A 6,000-nucleotide genomic window follows, 5' to 3' on the forward strand; every position below is an offset into this window, starting at 1 on the left:
TAATTGTTCGATCGAGTATATTCTCACATTATATTTATGATGAAAAGGTCGCTCTTAAGCCTCGCTAAAGCTAAAACAGCAAGTTTAAATCAGTTTTTGCATTCTTTTTAAAGAATTGTATGTTAATTAATGCTTTTAATTTCGATTAAGGCAAGTTTTTAAAAATAATCATAATGGATTACTGCCTGACAAGAAGGCTCAAGAGCAGGTTGCCTGTTTGCCTGCCTGTCAAAAGAGCATAAATAAAGTTTGCCAATGAAAAAAATACATGCTTTTATAAGTTGTAATATTAACAATACCCTATGAGGTTTTGTGAGGTTTATAAGTTGAAGTATTAACAATACCCTATGAAGTTTTGCAGGGTTTATAAGTTGTGATATTAACAATACCCTATAAAGTTTTGGGAGGTTTATAAGTTGTAGTTTTAACAACACACCTTGAGGTTTAGCAGAGTTTATAAGTTGTAATATTAACCACACCCCTGAGGTTTGGTGAGGTTTATAAGTTGTAATATTAACAATACCCTATGGGGTTTTGTAAGGTTTATAAGTTGTAGTATTAAATACACCTTCTGGGGTTTTGCGGGGTTTATAAGTTATAATATTAACAATAGCCTATGAGGTTTTGCAGGGTTTATAAGTTGTGGTATTAACAATACTCCATGAGGTTTTTTGAGGTTTAAAGTTGTGGTATTTACAATACCCTATGAGGTTTTGTGAGGTTTATAAGTTGAAGTATTAACAATACCCTATGAGCTTTTGCAGGGTTTATAAGTTGTGATATTAACAATACCCTATGAGGTTTTGTGAGGTTTATAAGTTGAAGTATTAACAATACCCTATGAGGTTTATAAGTTGAAGTATTAACAATACCCTATGAGGTTTTGTGAGGTTTATAAGTTGAAGTATTAACAATACCCTATGAGGTTTTGTGAGGTTTATAAGTTGAAGTATTAACAATACCCTATGAGGTTTTGTGAGGTTTATAAGTTGTAATATTAACAATACCCTATGAGGTTTTGTGAGGTTTATAAGTTGAAGTATTAACAATACCCTATGAGGTTTTGTGAGGTTTATAAGTTGAAGTATTAACAATACCCTATGAAGTTTTGCAGGGTTTATAAGTTGTGATATTAACAATACCCTATGAGGTTTTGTGAGGTTTATAAGTTGAAGTATTAACAATACCCTATGAGGTTTTCTGAGGTTTATAAGTTGAAGTATTAACAATACCCTATGAGGTTTTGTGAGGTTTATAAGTTGAAGTATTAATAACACCCTATTTGGTTTTGTGAGGTTTATAAATTGAAGGATTAACAATACCTTATATGCTTTTGCAGGGTTTATAAGTTGGGATATTAACAATACCCCCTGAGATTTTGCAGGGTTTATAAGTTATAATATTAACAATACCCTATTTGGTTTTGTGAGGTTTATAAATTGAAGGATTAACAATACCTTATATGCTTTTGCAGGGTTTATAAGTTGGGATATTAACAATACCCCATGAGGTTTTGCAGGGTTTATAAGTTGTAGTATTAACAATACCCCCTGAGGTTTTGCGGGGTTTATAAGTTGTAGTATTACTACACCCCCTGAGGTTTTGCAGGGTTTATAAGTTGAAGTATTAACAATACCCTATGAGGTTTTGTGAGGTTTATAAGTTGTAATATTAACAATACCCTATGAGGTTTTGTGAGGTTTATAAATTGTAGTATTAAATACACCCTCTGGGGTTTTGCGGGGTTTATAAGTTATAATATTAACAATACCCTATAAGGTTTTGCAGGGTTTATAAATTGTGGTATTAACAATACCCCCGGAGCTTTTGCAGGGTTTATAATTTATGGTATTAACAATACCCCATGTGGTTTTGTGAGGTATATATTATGTGGTATTAACAACACCCCATGATGTTTTGCAGGGTTTATAATTTATGGTATTAACAATACCCCATGTGGTTTTGTGAGGTATATATTATATGGTATTAAAAACACCCCATGATGTTTTGCAGGGTTTATATGTTGTGGTATTAACAATACCCCATGAGGTTTTTTGAGGTTTAAAGTTGTAATATTAACAATACCCTATGAGGTTTTGCAGGGTTTATAAGCTGTAGTATTAACAACACCCCATGAGGTTTTGCAGGGTTTATAATTTATGGTATTAACAATACCCCCTGAGGTTTTCAGGGTTTATATGTTGTAATATTAACAATACCCTATGGGGTTTTGTGAAGATTATAAGTTGTAGTATCATATACACCCTCTGGGGTTTTGCGGGGTTTATAAGTTATAATATTAACAATACCCTATGAGCTTTTGCAGGGTTTATAAGTTGTGATATTAACAACACCCCCGAGGTTTTGCAGGGTTTATAATTTATGGTATTAACTACTTCCCCTGAGGTTTTGCGGCGTATATAAATTGCAATATTAATAAGTTATAATATTAACAATAGCCTATGAGGTTTTGCGGGGTTTATTAGTTGTAATAATAACAATACCCTATGTGGTTTTGTGAGGTTTATAAATTGTAGTATTAAATACACCCTCTGGGGTTTTGCGGGGTTTATAAGTTGTGGTATTAACAATACCCTATAAGGTTTTGCAGGGTTTATAAATTGTGGTATTAACAATACCCCCGGAGCTTTTGCAGAGTTTATAAGTTGTAGTATTACTACACTCCCTGAGGTTTTGTGAGGTTTATAATTTGTAGTATTAACAATACCCTATGAGCTTTTGCAGGGTTTATAAGTTGTGGTATTAACAATACCCTATGAGGTTTTGTGAGGTTTATAAGTTGAAGTATTAACAATACCCTATGAGCTTTTGCAGGGTTTATAAGTTGTGGTATTAACAATACCCTATGAGGTTTTGTGAGGTTTATAAGTTGAAATATTAACAATACCCTATTTGGTTTTGTGAGGTTTATAAATTGAAGGATTAACAATACCTTATATGCTTTTGCAGGGTTTATAAGTTGGGATATTAACAATACCCCCTGAGATTTTGCAGGGTTTATAAGTTATAATATTAACAATACCCTATTTGGTTTTGTGAGGTTTATAAATTGAAGGATTAACAATACCTTATATGCTTTTGCAGGGTTTATAAGTTGGGATATTAACAATACCCCATGAGGTTTTGCAGGGTTTATAATTTATGGTATTAACAATACCCCATGTGGTTTTGTGAGGTATATATTATGTGGTATTAACAACACCCCATGATGTTTTGCAGAGTTTATAAGTTGTAGTATTAACCACACCCCCTAAGGTTTGGTGAGGTTTATAAGTTGTAATATTAACAATAGCCTATGAGGTTTTGTGAGGTTTATATGTTGTAGTATTAAATACACCTTCTGGGGTTTTGCGGGGTTTATAAGCTGTAGTATTACTACACTCCCTGAGATTTTGCAGGGTTTATAAGTTATAATATTAACAATACCCCCGAAGCTTTTGCAGGGTTTATAAGTTGTAGTATTACTACACCCCCTGAGGTTTTGCAGGGTTTATAAGTTGAAGTATTAACAATACCCTATGAGGTTTTGTGAGGTTTATAAGTTGTAATATTAACAATACCCTATAGGGTTTTGTAAGGTTTATAAGTTGTAGTATTAAATACACCTTCTGGGGTTTTGCGGGGTTTATAAGTTATAATATTAACAATAGCCTATGAGGTTTTGCAGGGTTTATAAGTTGTAGTATTAACAATACTCCATGAGGTTTTTTGAGGTTTAAAGTTGTGGTATTTACAATACCCTATGAGGTTTTGTGAGGTTTATAAGTTGAAGTATTAACAATACCCTATGAGCTTTTGCAGGGTTTATAAGTTGTGATATTAACAATACCCTATGAGGTTTTGTGAGGTTTATAAGTTGAAGTATTAACAATACCCTATGAGGTTTATAAGTTGAAGTATTAACAATACCCTATGAGGTTTTGTGAGGTTTATAAGTTGAAGTATTAACAATACCTTATGAGGTTTTGTGAGGTTTATAAGTTGAAGTATTAACAATACCCTATGAGGTTTTGTGAGGTTTATAAGTTGTAATATTAACAATACCCTATGAGGTTTTGTGAGGTTTATAAGTTGAAGTATTAACAATACCCTATGAGGTTTTGTGAGGTTTATAAGTTGAAGTATTAACAATACCCTATGAAGTTTTGCAGGGTTTATAAGTTGTGATATTAACAATACCCTATGAGGTTTTGTGAGGTTTATAAGTTGAAGTATTAACAATACCCTATGAGGTTTTGTGAGGTTTATAAGTTGAAGTATTAACAATACCCTATGAGGTTTTGTGAGGTTTATAAGTTGAAGTATTAACAACACCCTATTTGGTTTTGTGAGGTTTATAAATTGAAGGATTAACAATACCTTATATGCTTTTGCAGGGTTTATAAGTTGGGATATTAACAATACCCCCTGAGATTTTGCAGGGTTTATAAGTTATAATATTAACAATACCCTATTTGGTTTTGTGAGGTTTATAAATTGAAGGATTAACAATACCTTATATGTCTTTGCAGGGTTTATAAGTTGGGATATTAACAATACCCCATGAGGTTTTGCAGGGTTTATAAGTTGTAGTATTAACAATACCCCCTGAGGTTTTGCGGGGTTTATAAGTTGTAGTATTACTACACCCCCTGAGGTTTTGCAGGGTTTATAAGTTGAAGTATTAACAATACCCTATGAGGTTTTGTGAGGTTTATAAGTTGTAATATTAACAATACCCTATGAGGTTTTGTGAGGTTTATAAATTGTAGTATTAAATACACCCTCTGGGGTTTTGCGGGGTTTATAAGTTATAATATTAACAATACCCTATAAGGTTTTGCAGGGTTTATAAATTGTGGTATTAACAATACCCCCGGAGCTTTTGCAGGGTTTATAATTTATGGTATTAACAATACCCCATGTGGTTTTGTGAGGTATATATTATGTGGTATTAACAACACCCCATGATGTTTTGCAGGGTTTATAATTTATGGTATTAACAATACCCCATGTGGTTTTGTGAGGTATATATTATGTGGTATTAACAACACCCCATGATGTTTTGCAGGGTTTATATGTTGTGGTATTAACAATACCCCATGAGGTTTTTTGAGGTTTAAAGTTGTAATATTAACAATACCCTATGAGGTTTTGCAGGGTTTATAAGCTGTAGTATTAACAACACCCCATGAGGTTTTGCAGGGTTTATAATTTATGGTATTAACAATACCCCCTGAGGTTTTGCAGGGTTTATATGTTGTAATATTAACAATACCCTATGGGGTTTTGTGAGGTTTATAAGTTGTAGTATCATATACACCCTCTGGGGTTTTGCGGGGTTTATAAGTTATAATATTAACAATACCCTATGAGCTTTTGCAGGGTTTATAAGTTGTGATATTAACAACACCCCCGAGGTTTTGCAGGGTTTATAATTTATGGTATTAACTACTTCCCCTGAGGTTTTGCGGCGTATATAAGTTGCAATATTAATAAGTTATAATATTAACAATAGCCTATGAGGTTTTGCGGGGTTTATTAGTTGTAATAATAACAATACCCTATGTGGTTTTGTGAGGTTTATAAATTGTAGTATTAAATACACCCTCTGGGGTTTTGCGGGGTTTATAAGTTGTGGTATTAACAATACCCTATAAGGTTTTGCAGGGTTTATAAATTGTGGTATTAACAATACCCCCGGAGCTTTTGCAGAGTTTATAAGTTGTAGTATTACTACACTCCCTGAGGTTTTGTGAGGTTTATAATTTGTAGTATTAACAATACCCTATGAGCTTTTGCAGGGTTTATAAGTTGTGGTATTAACAATACCCTATGAGGTTTTGTGAGGTTTATAAGTTGAAGTATTAACAATACCCTATGAGCTTTTGCAGGGTTTATAAGTTGTGGTATTAACAATACCCTATGAGGTTTTGTAAGGTTTATAAGTTGAAATATTAACAATACCCTATTTGGTTTTGTGAGGTTTATAAATTGAAG

The sequence above is a fragment of the Corella eumyota genome, chromosome 7 (genome assembly GCF_963082875.1).
Source record: "Corella eumyota chromosome 7, kaCorEumy4.1, whole genome shotgun sequence".
Taxonomy (NCBI): domain Eukaryota; kingdom Metazoa; phylum Chordata; class Ascidiacea; order Phlebobranchia; family Corellidae; genus Corella; species Corella eumyota.